The sequence below is a fragment of the Ceratotherium simum genome, chromosome 23 (genome assembly GCF_057802395.1).
Source record: "Ceratotherium simum simum isolate JZ-2026a chromosome 23, ASM5780239v1, whole genome shotgun sequence".
Classification (NCBI taxonomy): domain Eukaryota; kingdom Metazoa; phylum Chordata; class Mammalia; order Perissodactyla; family Rhinocerotidae; genus Ceratotherium; species Ceratotherium simum.
In genome coordinates, this window is record NC_141922.1 from 41165255 (window position 1) to 41181900 (window position 16646).

The 16646-nt window shown below is 46.1% G+C and overlaps 1 protein-coding gene across 1 annotated transcript in view; it reads right to left on the bottom strand.

The window, feature by feature from the left end:
* CPQ (carboxypeptidase Q) overlaps positions 1-16646 on the bottom strand; it is a 583418-nt gene that overhangs the window by 48148 nt on the left and 518624 nt on the right. The gene's annotated exons all lie outside the window — the stretch shown is intronic.

Sequence of the window (16646 nt, forward strand, 5' to 3'; positions counted from 1 at the left end):
GGGAGAGGGTGCAATTTCTTTTTGGCTTGTTTCAATTTCACAGTGGATTAGGAAGCCGTGAGTGAGGATAGGGAAGGGGTGTTTGAGGAGGAGAGAGTGTGAAAGATTCGTCTCTGAGAAGAATGGTGTGAGCGTCCAAGGAGAAGATTCTTAACTGGCTCTGGGAAGCTTTTAACAAGATATCAGTGCCGAGCATGAAGGACGCCTTCCCCAACTCCATCCAGGCCTGGTTGTCCTATGAGGGGTGTGGGAGGGAGAAGAGGCATCATGGGAGAGGCCCTCAGAGGAGGCAGTGCCTGTGGGGGCAGTGGCACTCAGTGAGAGTAAGAGAAGACGGTGAGGACCAGGGGTTTGCTGCCACACACCACCCGCCACTCTCCATCCCTTACCCTGCTCTGTGCTCTTCACAGTCGCCGCCTCCCGACGTGGCCATCTCTGTTAACTTGTTTATCTCACCTGACTGGAAGGACCACCTCCCGAGGGCGGGGATGAAGGCCTGTCCATTGCTTTATTCCTAGTATCCTGGACACTGCCTGGTGTATACCAGGCCAACGGTTCTCAGACTTTTTACTCTCGGGACTCTTTTACACTCAAAAAGTTGTTTTTATAAGGGCTATGTCTGTCAATATTTACCATATTGAAAGTCAAAGCAGAAAATTTAAAAATACTTAATTTAAAAATATTTATTAGTTCATTTAAAAATAATAATAAACCCATTGCATGTTAACCTAAATAATCTTATTTTTATGAAAAATTACTATATTTTCCAAAGCCAAAATAATTTAATGGGGAGAATGGCCTTGTTTTACAAATTTGCAAGTCTGTTTATGTCTGACAGTAAAAGGCCAGGGGATCCTCAAATCCACTCACGCCTTCACTCTGTTATGCTATCCCTGGTCATGTAGCCTCTGGAACCCTCCACGGACATTTGTGAGAGAATGAAGGTGAAAGAGACAAATAACGTCTTAGTGGTATCATGAAAATAGTTGTGAGCATTTGGATGTCTCTGAAAGGGTCTTGGGGCTCTCTGGGGTGCCAGATCATGCTTTGAGAACTGCTACAATCTTTAAATATTTGCTGATTGACTGGATGCCTGACCGACTGAACAAATGCGTGAATGACTCTCTCATGGCAACACGTTAATAGTTTTCTAACTGGGCTTCCTGCTGCCACCCAGGTCTCCCTCTCTAATTCACCTTCCAGATTGTTGCAGAGTGACCTTCCCATTGCACTCTCTGTTACCTTCAGGGTCAAATGCAGTTTGGTAGCATGACATCCAGATCCAGCCCCTGCCCACCTCTCGGGCCTCTTCTTTCTATTCTCCCCACCTCAGCCCCTCGCTAGCCTCCAGCCATACGTAACTGCTTCTTCTTTTACTCACATTGTTCCCGCTGCCTAGAATATCTTTTCCCATGTCCTATTCTCTCCTCAGTCCCCACAACACATTGTCTGGCAAACTTGTACAGCTCCTTCAAAACCCTACCAAAGGCCACCTCTCTGAAGCCTTGCCTGACTACCTGTCACTTGACCCACAGAGAGACGAAGAGGCACTTAGTCCAGACTTTGTTACGTGGAGCACAAAGACCTTTGTATTCATGGTGTTGACCAGAGTATTGCAAACACTTGCCTTACGCCTTTAATCCTCGCAGCAACCCTGTGACTCAGACACTGCTCCACAGCGGCAGAGTGGCCACACTGGGGTGGGACCCGGGGCCCTTTAGGTTGATGCTGTGTGGCCAATCAGCTCTGAATCAAATCCTGAGAAGCTTAGTCTGAAGCACCCCACCTGTATGATGTTAGGCACGTAACTTAAATAGCTAAGCCCCAGTACCCTCATCCGTGAAATGGGGTGCTATCTGGACCTATTCCAGAGGGTTTTGTAAATTTAAACCCAGTAATAAATGACAGTGGTTTAGGACACACAGCCTCTGGCACAGAGTAAGTGCTTAATAACTACTAGCTCTTATTATTTATTGCCATACGTTTATTAGTTCTTCTAAGTGTACATAGATATTTCTGTCACTTTTCTCTATTTGACTCTGAAATCATAAAAGCAGGAGCTGGGTCCTGTGTATCTGTGTGTCATGGCATCCACCACGGGGCATGGCTCCCGCAGGTGCTCAGGAAATATATCATCGATGGAAGAATGACTGGGCGGCAGAGCTGCAGCTGAATCAGGGACGTGGGTCCCCTGTTGACGGGACTCTGTGCTGATGAACTTTCATCTTCCCTGTGTCTGCTGAGCTACACATTCATGTCAGCATCTTGGAAAGGGTCTTGATGGTGCCTCCCTCTTTTAGGGTGACCAGAGGAATTTCCCCAGACATTCCTCCCTCAGAGGGAACCTGCCGGGGGGTATAATTTGAGGAGAAATGTTGGTGAAGGCAACACTGAGATGTCCCTTGAGATGTGCCCTTTGAAAGCACATGCATTTTCAGAGGCAAAAGCAAAGTCAGGGCGCCTGGTGGCTCCAGGTGCAGACCCTGGTGGACACCGTTGTGCTCCCAGCTGACACAATTCTGCTGCGCCCCTCCTGTCGTCGACCCTGACAGTGCCCTCTGACCTTCTCTGTGAGAAGAAAGGCTGGCCTTTGTGGCCTTGGCTCTCATGTGGGCATTTCACACTGAGATCCTCAGGCCTTCTCTTTGGGGAATGGCTGGGGTGGGGCCTGACTTGGAGGAAGGAGAGCTGGGTTCTAGTCCCTTCAGACACTCACTGCCAGCCTTGCACACACCATTGCTTGTCATTGCTTTTATTATTGTCATTGTTGTGGGAGTGTCATTACAAGTCTATCCCTGGTCAGGAAGAAAACAGCCTCTAGTTCAGGACTGTGGACTAGAGGCAGGTTATACATTGCAATGGCCAAGGGCACCAGTTTTGGGGTTGTTGGGGAAGAGGGAGAATCCCCCTCCACCCTTTCCCTTAAGGTTCTTCTGGCTGGCCAAATAATTAGAAGACAGGTTAGCAGGAGAAAATAATACCAAGTTTAACAACATGTATACATGAGAGAAACCAGGGAAACTGAGTTTCTCAACAAAATGGCAGAGATTCTCATCTTAAATACCATCTTCAGGTAAAGACAAAGGAGGATGTTGGGGTTGGGGGGAGTCGGTTATGGGAGATTACCAGAAAAGCACAGTAAACAAGAGTAAGGTTATTATGCAGATTTAAGGCCTCACTTTCCACACTGATAAGTTTCTAGAGATGAAGTCACCCCCCCTCTTCCCAGTACAGAGAGGGAGATACCTTTACTAATGGAGATTTCTCTTATAAATGTAAATGTTTGTCTGGCAACTCTTTCCGGGGCCACCTAGAGAATGTGGCCTGGGAGAGACAGAATTTTTGATAAGATGGGCTTGTTGGTGCCTTTCCTATTGTAGCATCTATTTACATTATATTACAGCCATCATATGATAGTGGCTGCTTCCTGGAACAGGTCTTCTATGTTAAATTCTTTAGGCAGTTTGGGGGAGGTCAAATGTCCCTCAGAGAAAATAATCAAGGTAAAGAGACATATTTTAGGGTGGCCAATTTTTGATCTCCCACAAGTTCAAATAAAACTAAACACAAACCCCAACTCTGCTTCTTTCATGTAATCTCCCAAGCCACAGCTTCCTCATCTGCAAAATGTGGATAAAGATATTTCCGTCAGAGTGTAGTTGTGAGACTGAAGTAAATTAGAATAGGTAAAGCTCTGGGACATTCCTCAGCACTCAGTAAATCTTCCAGAAATTCTAGCTATTATTGGACGTAAGATCACAGGATAAACCAGGTACATTTTTTTCTGGGAAATCAATTTTACTCAGAGAGTTGGGAAGAAGTTTTGAATTTTGATTATCTTAATAGAGCAAATACATGATGTAAATATTTTATAAATCTAAAGATAAAATAGAGCCTTTGGAGAAAATAAAATTGTGCTTTCAGTGTCTGTTTTGCCCTTTCTGAACCTGACTCTGGAGCTCCCAGGCCTGAGACCGGAATTCACCCTCCTCTGGTGGGGGCGTCCTTCAGGTCTGCACATCAGGTTCCCCTCTGCGGAGTGTTAACAAATGTAGAGACCTGGCCCGGATCTCACTTGGAGGGACTGTCCCCCAGCAAGGCAGTCCCCTTAGGGCAGGAGAGGGGGCAGGGTTTGCCCTCTCTTTCAGGGACTCTAACTTGTCATGATGAGTCGGCAATTAATGTGCTTCTGAGGCCAGGCCGGAGTTGCTCCCCCAGGGAAGGGGGTGGCAGTTTTATTCCTTTCTCTACTCTGAAGTCCTTCAATGCCCCCAAATGTTTGTATCCCCAGAATCCATGCCCGTATCATTTCCTCCACCCTTGAACTCACTTTGGAGCCTTGCCCTGGCTGTCTGGAAGGTGGACAGGACTGTTAAGAATGTGGCAATAACCTCACCCGCCCCTTGGCTTTTTCCTTGCCTTGGTGGCAAGGCTTGAACATACGGTTTTCAGTGGCTCCTCCAGGGTCATTAGATACTAAAGGGCAAGTGGGATAGCAGATGCGGGCTAGGGAGCTGCTCCACTCACATCTCTGCAGGGCCATGCTGGCAGCTCATGGCTTTAATGTGGGGGCACGGGACAACTCGAGGTCTCTATGTCCCTGGGTCATCATGGGTCTATTTAAGGTCAGTTACGACAAGCTCTGAACAAAGGATTAATATAAATCTGTCAAATCAGGTTAGGCAATGTATTTGTTTTCTCAGATTTCCCGAGTAGCAGCGTTTCTCGGTTCAGGCTGAATGATGGCATTCAACGTGCATCTCACTCATCTTGACAGCTAACAAGATACACGTGTCAGCATGTGATTTGCCAAATACGTTCCCAGGGATTTCAGATAGAAGTTGCCAATGGTAGGCACTTTGGAAAAGGGATGAGTGTTGCCTTCAAGGTAGTAGATGTAAAACAAATTGGTTTCTGCCTGCTCTGCCCAGGTGTTTGCCTCTGATGGCCGGGGCAGCCATGCCCGTGCCCAGCTGGCGAGCTCAGGATGAAGCATCGTGGTTAGAGGGCCACTGGCAGGAAGCTGAGAGCCTGGTCAGGGGTGATCCGTGGGTACTGCTGATTTGCATCTTGGGGCACTTGCTTCGTCTATGGCATTTGCATAGCCACTGGTGTGCTAGGAGCTATGGCACAGGACGCGCCTGGCACTGTCAGACTGCCCAAAGAGCGCCAGAATCCAGCCCTGGGGAGGACCTCATGGTCTCAGAAGGAACCTAAATGGCCGGGGCCTGGCAACACAGCAGACAGGGGTTCCAATGTGGGGGGTTCCCTTTGATTCTTTGCATTGCCCGCCGGGCATTGGCTTGTCAGGGACCATTTCCCTGGGGGCCGCACTGGCAAGACAGGGCACTTCCAGGTTAATTTGGTCCTTTTCCTTGCCTCCGGTTCCTGTTGATGGGTGCCCATGGACTCAGGATGTTTTCAAGTTCAAGGTACAGTGGACCCGAATTTGGAGAACATACTTTCACAAGAGGGTCATGCTGGTGCCACAGAAGACTCGCCCTCCCCACCCACCGTCTCCTGTGGTCTAGACAGTTTCCAGCCATGTTTCTGGTCTCCCGACTTAGAATGCAAACTCCCGGATGGGAGGGGCCCTGGTTTCCTTTTAGTCGCCCCCACAACATCCAGGTAGGTGTTCAATGCATTCTTGTTGGTTGACCAAGTTACTGAACATACTTCTCATTTTGCCCAGATAGAAGGCGACCGACAGATAAGGCAGTCTTCCATTTTCTCAGTGAGATTTCCCCAAAACTGTTTTGGTTTTTCCCAACCTGAATCTACAAACTAGAATCCTACTAACCTAGGATATAGGTTAACTAGTTATGCAGCTACTTAAGTATTTAATCTATTAATTTAGGGCTGTACACATATTTAAAATTACACAGCACATAAAGTATTTTATTTCATTAAAATATTTGATCACATACAGTGTCTTTGGCGCCAGCGTCCTTCTCTTTCCAGAGCTGCGCTGGCCGTCAGCTTTCCAGATCTTGTCCCTCGTCTTTTTCTCCTTCTACCCTGCTGAGCTGCAGCCCTTCTGAATCCCCGTAGGACATTGGCAGGAACCTGTCCCTTGTGTGTATGGGGCATTTCAAGGGAGTCACCGACACCGTATTGCAAGGGCCCTTTGGCATGCTTGTTCACAGTGTCTAACACAACTGGGAGACCACAACCCAGGAATAATCACTAGTTTTGTGTTATATTCCTCTGCCTTCTTTTTTTTCGCCAAATTTATATGGTCATCTCTGTAAACATCCCTATAACTAGCACCCTTGTATAACATTTCTGTCCACTAGCATCTACTGAGGTGGTGCAGCCTAATACACTTGCTCTAACTAGGCCTTTGTTGGTCCAGATAAAGTCTGAGAGACAAGGCTCTTTGCTGTGAGAAATGAGACTTTCTAAAGACTCAGATACAAGCAACTCCTTCTCCTTTTTTTGAAAGGCAATTTTTGTGGGAAAAAAGAGCTCAGCTTCTTTGAGGGCATATATAGTATCTCCTGTTTAATAATGAGGGGGTATTATTACTACTCACTAATCACAGCTGAAGTGCCTCTTCTTCCAGGAAACCTCTCTGGCTCGGTTGGCACAGCTGCTCCTGCTTTATCCCTAGAGCACCCGCCTTGCCCCATTGAGCATTCGCCATGCATCACTGTGATTGCTCATTTAGTTGGGTCTCTCCTAATAGATTGTAAATTCCAACAGGGCTTTGTTTTACCCTCAGTGTCTAGCAGAGGGGCTGGCATAGGTAGGAATTTAGTAGTTATTTTAGAACGTACAGATAAAGCCAGGCACAAAAAATAGGTGATTTTGGTGGTACGATGATTTCCACCCTCCCTCGGCAGAAGAGGTAACTAATCCCTCCAGCTACATGATCAGGGCTGTGCAAAGGGCCTAGGGCCCCCTGAGGTCAAGACAAGTAGCCCAGAGTTTCAGCTAAGGTGGTGACACATCTCCCCAAGGCTTGGTCGAGTTCTCTTTCAGACCTGACCTGAGCAGACCTGGTCAAGATGGCCGAGCCTTACTCAGCCTGCGGGCTAGGGGTCTGGACTTAGTCTTGGTGCTGAAGGCCTGGTGTTGAGGAATCGGGACCAGGAGGCGTGTCACTCATGAGTGGGCTGGAGCCGCTGGATCTGTTGCACGCTAGTTTCCCATTTCTCCTTTTCGGGCTGAAGACTGCCACTAACACCAAAGGGCAGGGCTGACTCACTACCTCTACGTCTCCTCTCTGAGTGTGAGGTGGGGGCACTAGATCTCTTCCCGCACACCAGGGGAGTGGACTGATGGTCCAGAACCACGGCATGTCATTCCCGAGTGTCGCCCACCACCTGAGTTCACGCTGTTTTGTTCCCTGGGCCAGAGCCGGTGCAGGTCTCCACAAGTTTGAACAGAGTAACAGCTATTTCAAGTCTTTACCAGGTGCTGGACACGGCTCTAAGCTGTATACCTGTCTCACAGCAATCCTGTGACTAGGGTTATATTATTCCCATTCATTCGACAGAACTGTTCACTTACCGAGTGCCTCATATACGCTGGACTCTATCCACAGATCAGGAAGCTGCAGCTGAGAGGTTAAGTAATGTGCCCAGTGAGAGAGCTAGTGGACGGCAGAGCAGGTGTGCCCTCGGGCGGTCTGACCAGGTGCTGGTGCCGACCCGCGGTGTCTGATGACCGTCTGTGCTGAGCTGAGGGGCCAGCTTTCAGCTAGATTGTTTGAGCAGCCCCGGAGCCCCTTCAGTGCTTTTAACTCAGAGGATTGATGCCCTGGGGCTCTGGTCTGCCGCTCTGAATCCCGGGGTATAGCTGAGTTATTCACAGAGTCCCAAGAACCATCCGGGGGAGGGTGGGAGCTCAGACTTCCCTTTGGCCTGGATTATTTCAGCCCTCACATGGAGATCTTCCTCTCCTAGACCACATCGACCACGCTTCAGAACCACCATATTCATTGTTTGGGGTTAATAAGTCTTTTCTAAAGGTAGAACTTAATAAGTATTTCTTTTTATTGAGGTAATTTTTATGGTTAGTGGTTTTCTATTTATAGTAGTGATATAAAATTTGCTTTGTAAGAAAATGGATTTAAGGGGTTTTTTTGCATTTAAAAAATATACATAGTATAACACTTACCATCTTAACCATTTTTAAGTGTACAGTTCGGTAATGTTAAGTACATTTACATTGTTGTGCAACCAATCTCCAAAACTCTTTTCATCTTGCAAAACTGAAACTCTATACCCATTAAACAACTGCCCGTTCCTTACTCCCCCTAGCCGCTGGCAACCACCCTTCTACTTTCTGTCTCTATAAATCTGACTACTCTAGATACCTTATGTAAGTAAAATCCTACAGTATATGTCCTATGACTGGCTAATTTTGCTTAGCATAATGTCCTTAAGGTTCATCGATGTTGTAGGATATGTCAGAATTTCCTTCCTTTTGAAGGCTGAATAATACTCTGCTGTATGGATATACCACATTTTGTTTATTCATTCATCCTATGTTAATGGACACTTGGGTTGTTTTTACCTTTTGGTTGTTGTGAATAATGCTGCTATGAACATCAGTGTATAAATATCTCTTCAAGACCCTGCTTTCAATTTTTTAGGCGTATACCCAGAAGTGGAATTGCTGGATCATATGGTAGTTCTATTGTTAATTTTTTGAGGAACCACCATACTGTTTTCCACAGTAGCTGCACCGTTTCACGTTCTCACCAGCAATGCACAAGGATTCCAACTTCTCTACCTATTTGCCAATGTTTATTTTCTACCTTTTGATAGCAGCCATCGTAATGAGTGTGAGGTGGTATCTCATTGTGTTGTGATTTGCATTTCCGTCGTGATTGGTGATACTGAGGATCTTTTCATGCACTTGATGACCACCTGCATATCTTCTTTGGAGAAATGTCTATTCCAGTCATGGGCTCATTTTTAACAAGGTTGTAAAGTTAACAAGTTTTTAAAGCACAAATGCCCCTGGGAGAGGCAACAGACATCATCAACCTCTGTTGGCTCAGTTGACTGAGTTCAGTAGTATTTGCTCCAGAAGGGGGCTGAGCCAGGGACACTGAGAGCACGGGGATTGGATGAGGTGGCAGGAAGATTATGGGGAAATAAATAGAGGTGCTTGGGTTGAGGTGGTACCAGACAGAGAGAGGTGTCCTGTGGGCTCTGGGAGAGAAACACCAAATGGAATGCAGGAAAGAACCAAAAATAAATTTCACTGCCTTCTCAGTTTTGTCAAAAACTGATCACACTTCTGGGGATCCCCAGAGAGAAATGGGGATGAGAGCCCTCTGGGTTAAATTCAACCCCTGCCAGGTTTCAGGAAAGACACAAAGAGGCCTGTAATGAATGAAAATTCTCCTGGCCTGGCTCAGGACAGCTGAGCCCCTCTGGTCCCACGTGTCCCACAGCCACCTGGAGGCCCCACCCCAGCGGTGGGGTGCTCCTGTGGATCATCTGTGTAGATGTGTGGGTGCTGTGGCAGGAGGGGAGACTCAGAGCCGGGCTCCAGACTGAGCGTCCTGCCTCTCTGGGTCTCTGTCAGGTAGTTCTCAAGCGGGCCACATGGGGGTGCTGGAAATGTGTGGGGTGGTTTGGGTTGTCACAACGACAGGAGGATGCTACAGGCACTAGGGATGCGGGTCAGAATGCAAATGCGTGGGCAGTACCATTAAGGACAAATTGTCCTTCCTGAGTCCCAACAGTGTCCCCACTGAGAAATGCTGGTCCATACCTTAAAGGGACAGCACATATAGTGGAAAGACCACTGTCTGCCTTAGTCACCAACAAACTGCATTGGAATCCTCACTCTGATACTTACTTGCTGGGCTGCTTTGTGATAGTTCTTAACCTCTCTGAGCCTCAAATCTCATTTGCAAAATGAGGATGATTGTACCTCACAGGATCCCTGTGTGGCTTAATGAACAGGCTTTGCTCTGGATAGACCCTAGTGAATAGCAGTTCTTATTCCAGATGGAGGGAAAAGATGTTCCATGTGCTGTGATTCTCCTGAAGAGAACATGGGCCTGGCTGCTGCTTTGAAGGAAGCTGATGGTTACCTGTCATTTGACAGTCAAGCGGTGACCCTTAAACTGTGCCTTACCACCTTCTTATGCTGGGAAGCAGGGCTGGCCTCCTAGGCCTTGGAAATGGGCGCATCAACACGATATTCCAACCTCTCACAGCTGCAGAGGTGGGAGGTTGCTGGCAGACAGAAGGGCTACACCAGCAAAAGTGGGCAGTGTCCACCCACTGTGTTGGCCCGGCATCCATTCCCTTGGCAGTGCCTTCCCTCTGCCCTAGAACAACCCTGCCTGGGTCAGATCAGCTGGAAATCACAGCCCTTTACAAAAAGAGGCCGCCCCTGTAGAGGAAGGTCTCCCGACGGGCCAAGGCCCTGCGATTTCACCTGTGCCTTTCCCGACGCAGAGAGAAGCTCTTGGTGCTTCTGTTTGACGAGCTGCTGGCAGCACCCCTTGGGGCACTCAATTACAGCCTGACTCAGCTGAATGCTTTTGGTCTCAGGTTATGAAACAAATACCCACTGAGCCCTGGACGCCCGAGCTCTGAGGCCATTCAGATTTCACAACATCACTCTTGAAAAATGAAGTGACAGATCTCCTGTCTCATTTAGATCCTTATCAGTCCCCCATGTCATCGCATTCTTGCCTCCAGTTCTGGCTTTGGAGAACGCTTCCTCACACCTTTCCCCCACCTCCTGTCCACGTGCATGTTCTCCCTGCATGAGACCACGTAGCTGCATACCTGGGCTGGTAAACTTGGGGCTGCAGCTCGGGGTATGGTGCGTCATGGGGTGGGTGGTTGTATCCAGGATGTTAGTGGCAGAGCATTTCTGTCTTCTAGCCTGTGCAAAAGTCCATTTATCAACCACGTTTCTGGCACTTGCTAATAAAGTCTTGTGATCTTGCTCATCTTATGGGGGCTCAGGTGAGCTAGGTTCAGCTGTTCAGGGGGCTTGGGATAGCCCTCTCTCCATTCTCTGTGCTCTCCGAGGATGGTGTCACTTGGTGGCTGTGCTCTCTACTAACTGCAAATACATTGCAAGTTCACTGCAAATAGAAATCCCAAATCTTGGAAAAGATGCATTGTTTTGTGAAGCTGATAAAAACAATGTTGGAGAATTGCTGGAATCACATACAAAGCCATCAATAAATGTTGTTTGGCAGGATCAGGACAGTTGACGATGAAACAGGAGAAACTCAGCAAGAGGACGTTATGGAAGGTGGTTTAAAAGAGTAGGATATTAAAGGGTAAGAAAGGCCTTTGGGGAACATGATGAAGCCCTCAAATATCTATGCGATGCTTTTGCAGAGGTCTTCATTATGATCATGCTGCAATTCACATGAGAACATTGCCGTGTTATGCCATCATATCAGTCACCTCTGATGGCCAGGCTCACATGCTCTTGGCCTTACCTTGACCACAGCCAGGGCTTCAGGATGGAAGAAGCTTCCTTGTGGCCTTCCATACTCGTGGCTCCTACCCTTCACTTCCTTCCTGGGCTTCTCTGATGCTGTAGACCCCAGCACTGCTCTTCGAACAGACACAAGTAGCCCAGAGTGCTGGGAGCATTATGGCCCCAGGAACAACCCACAAGCAGTGTAGAGCAAGGAGCTGATGGAGAGGTAGTCCTCCTGGTCAGTGGCCAGGTGGACAACTCTACAAGCATTCTCTGCCCTCCTCAGAAGGTTGCTCGTGGAATTATGCCCCAGTTGCTCCCAGAAGTGACCTTGATAATGCACCCTACGTTGTGTTCCTTCCTTCCCTTCCTCTCCAGGGTCCCTCAGCCCTGCTACTTGGGATTCCTCCTGAATTAACAAGCAGCACACGAGTCCTTGACTTGGGCTCTGCCTCCGGGAGGACTCAAGTCACTATCATGTAGTTTGTCAGAAAGATTATATCCAAACCTCCTTTCAATTTGGGTTCTAAGAATTAGCTCAAAGTTTTAGTTATAACCTATATATGTAGTGTTAAATATAAGAGAAAATAAAATACTATAATTTTTAATTTTTCAAGATAAAACTCTAATCAATCCTTTTCTTGCTATTCATTATAACACTTGTTTATGTTTTAAGTGGATTTACTTTAAGTGGCCTTTTCCCATCAGATAATGGGAACCTTATACATATTTTTGTCCCAGAATTCTATAACTGATTTTTTTTCCACTCACCTTGTATGTCTTTGTCCATTCATCAAATATTCTTCTAAAACATACATTCCACCATATGGCTGTGCCACCATTTACATACGCAATCCTCTATTACTTTATTTTGAAGTTATTTCCATTTTTAAAAATATCACAAAGGTGAAGAGAATAATCTCAATGTATGAACACTGGGCAGGTTTTCAAGTCTTGTGGCTCAGTTTTCTTATCTGTTATATGGGGACAAGAATGGCACCTATCTCATAGAGCTGTTGTGAGGATTAAATGTGTTGTCACTTGTAAAGTGCTCAGAATAGTGCCGTACCCATGCTCAGGGATCTATAAAGGTTAGCCGTGATGGTGATGATGATGATGATGATGATGATGACGATGATGACGATGATGATGACTCTCATTTTAATGACATCATCTCCCCAGTTACTCAATCCAATCAATTACCAAGACTTGTGAATTCAGGCCACCCTCCCCACTGCCTGTAGTCCTGCCCCCGAGTGGTCTCCTTGCCTTCAGTTTTGCCCCTTCCAATCTGTTCTGCCCCTTCCAATCCATTCTGCCTCCTGTAGTTAAAGCGCTCTTTCCAAGACAAGACTCTGAATAAGTGAACCAATTTATATTCCTACTAGCAGTATATGAGAGTACCTAGTTCCCAAACATTCACTAATATTGTCTATAATTATTTAAAAAACATCTTGAAAAATGGTATCATTTTATATTTCATTTCTTTGCAAAGGCTGAACTTTAAAAAAACACACGCTTGCCATTTTTATTACTGCCGTTGGATAATGACTGTTCATGTCCTTTGCCCTAAAAGGCTTTTATTATCACAACTTAGTAGATGCTATCTGTGCTGTGGAGCTCAGTTTTGGGTCCTGCGACATTTGCCCTGGCTAGCCTTGGCTCGGGGCCTGGGGCCATACAGAAAAGCCTCTTTTAGTTGCTTCTGATCATACAACGTCACGCGCCCATCTGTTTTAATTTGGCCCGGCCTATGAGGACTTGAGACTAGGACCCCTTGAAGCACACAGTAATCGTTTCTTCTAAGTGGCCCGTTCCTCATCCCTGGATCACTTTTATATCCAGCTCCTTCTGGATGGCCATTTTTAGCTCAGATGACCATGCCATTTTGAAGCCTGCTGCTTTTGGGGGTTAAATATAATTTCTCTGGGAAAGGGGCCAACTGCGACAGTTTATTTCCATTTGGCCTGTGTTTTGAGGCAAGACTGAATGTGAGAGGAAATGTGGAGCCAGCATGAAGTAACAGCGTGGCACTGCTGAGTGCCAACCACTGCTGCACACAGGCCTTCTGGTGACAAATGGGACCAGAGGACAGGTGGAGTGTTCCCACTTTTGAGCTTTCAGAGGGTATAGGCAACTTAGTCGTGACGTGTGACCAGGTTCTTTCAGTCTGAAATGACGGGAGTGTTTGGGTGTGTGCCTACTCAAACCCTATTGGAAAGTTCTGCCTGAATTCACTTTCTTATTCTGATAGTTCATTCTGCTTGGGATAACACAGACAGCCATCCATAATTCAATCTCTGACCTTTCAGTCTTGACACAGCCCATCCCAATTACTGTACACACCTCTCCTGCCATATTGAACAACTACAGTTCCCCAAGTGCTTCAGGCTATTTTACAGCTCTATACTTTTGCATGTATTATTTTCTCTGCTTGGGTTACAACTGGGAAACTTCTACTCATCTTTCCAAATCCACACCCAATGCTCCTTGACCCATCCAAACAGAAGCAATTAGCCATTCCTTTGTTTCAGTATGGTTCCCAGTTCACACTTTTGTTGTTTTAGCACTGAATTTTCCATGCTTGTGTCTCCTCTATTGGAGTGTGAAAACCCTGAGGGCAGAGACTGTCTTCATTCATTCATTCATTCATTCATCCATTCAACAAATGGATGTGCTGAGCATCTACCCTGTGCTATGCAGTACTCACTTATCTTTGCATACCTTCTGCTGAGCATGCGCAGGAACACGGCAAGTGCTCAAGAATGGATGGTGAAGAGGACAGAGTTACTGGGAATGGCTACATAACCAGTACTGGAGAATTTCCCTCAGGTGCAGTGTATTTAATTATCCTAGGCATTCACTCACTACTCACGAGTGGGGGTTCTTAATGTGGTCTCACTGTGTGGAAGAGACGCACCATCGTCTTCCCCCTCCACCCCACCCCCAACTCCTCACCACTTCCTGGCTGCCCAGCCTCATTCTGTGTCCAGAGCTGCCAGATGCAATCAGGAGAATCACCTGGACTCGCACCCTCTTCCTCCACAGCTGTCTTGCTCTCCCAGTGGAAATTATGTTTCATTTTGCACATGCTACTTCATGGCACGACTCTGGCCAGAATCCTGGGAGCTGTGCTAGGACAGCATGATACCAATGTGTAGCAGATAATAGAAGTGGGTGTTGGCAACAGTCACCATTTTTTTAATCAGAGAGAGAGAATTGTAAGAACAAGGCACACAAAATTGGTTTTACTGACCCAAGTCCTGTTAGTGTTTGGAACGTCCTGTCCTTGGGGATGGAGTTGGGGGGAAGGGAATGAATGTGAGAACAGAGAAATGACAGACCCACTCTGCCCACATACCACTGACAGGAGTGTGGGCTGTGCTCTGTCTTCTGGATGCACTTGCCATTGTAGAGTCATGTTCTCATTCTTGGTTTCCAGACTCTAGACCCCGTGGCCCCTCCCGCCACTGAGTCCCTCTGCCCTCTCTCAGCCTGGTCTGTTCCCTGAGAGCTCTAAAAAGCCTCGCTGAAGGAACCTCTTTGTCTTCAACCTGTTCTGTGATTGAACTCCACATTGGCATTGGGCATAGAGCAGCATCCTGTAACCATTAACTTTAGTTAATTACTCATTTTGTAAGTTTTTTTTTCTTTTGGGGTCTTTTTTGGTATTTGTGTTTGACATATATTTTATGCTACTTCTTTTAAAAAATAGATTAAGCCCTTCCCTAATATGTAGTTCTATACTTCATTTTTTCCAAAAGGAACATTTATTATGTAAATTCATAGTAACTGTTTCATCTTTTTTTCTCTTATTCCAATGACTGATTATGAGTTAGTATGGTTTGAAATGGGATTTCAGAAACAGAGCACAAACTTTTTTCCAGTTTTATTGAAAAATAAGTTTTATAACATTAAAATATACTGTTCATTTTTTACACAAGAACTTTAAATGTATTTTTTGGAGCATTTGTACTAAAAGATGACTTTCAGTGTTTTTAAACAGAATTCTTGTTAGGATGTCCTAAGAACCCAGAATCTCACTTTAAGTTGCTATCCAAAACCAATAATTTTCTTTATAAAACTCAGTGTCTCACTTCAGATTCTTTATAAGAATGTTGGGAAGATCCCTCTGTCCTCTCCTCTGGGCCCACCTGTCTCCTGCCACAGGCTAGCTGCCCAAGCTCTCAGGTGGGCAGCGCACGGGTTTGCTCCAAGTGGACATCCAGATCACCACTGCTTCCTCGATGGAGTGATTGGTCTTTTAATGTGTCCTCTCATCTGATCAGAAATTCCTACATGGAAATCAAGTCTTGGTAATGCTTTTCACTGTGTGGTGGCATCTCTAGGGGAAAAGTCACATCACAGTCCATCTGGGAGGGTCACTGAGCCACTCACTTTCAGGTTTGTTTCCAAGTCTCAAGGGTGTGAGAAATGAGTCATTGGACATCTTGGGAGCTATGGTGCACACTGGTAGATGTAAAATAAAAGTCCTTTCAAACAATTTACCCTTTTAGGTATGATTACCCAACTGGATTGAAGATCCCACAGCAGTGGCATTGCATCCCACTCCAGACTCTTGGTAAAGTGAAAAGCAGATGAGAACTCAGACTTGACCTTAAAATATATGTGCTTTTACTTTTCATTCCTTAGAATGAAATTCATATATGAGATAGTAGAAGGTATTGAGTAGAACCAAGGGTTCTTGAAAAACCCGATTTAAAACCTTAACTCCACACTTCTTAGCTGGGTGACCTTGGGCATATTGTTTAACCTCTTTCCTTCTCAGATTAGTCACTCATAAAACGGAGATAATGACACTGACCTCAGAGGGCTGTTGAGAAGATTCAAGGAGACAAATGTATTGAAGTGACACCTGGTGGCTAGTACTCAATAAACAGTAGGCGGTAAAGAAATGAAAATGGACCAGGCTTTGGAAAGATCTGGAATATCGAAGGCAGATTTTCTTGTCTAACCTAGGCCTTGAGATTTCTTCTTTTGCTTGGTGCCTCTTCACATTGCTCTCCTTAAGTCAACTGCAGGGCAACCACAACACGTGGAATGAGGTCCATGTGCGGTGGGGGCATCAGTTCAAGGGTGTAGATGGCTATGTGCCAGCATCTTGATTTATTACTGCCCTGGGTCATTCTGTGGAATGCTGTAGTCTTATAATAAAGTCCCATTATCTGAGGTAACTTGAAGGCATTCTTTAGAGTTAACATAGT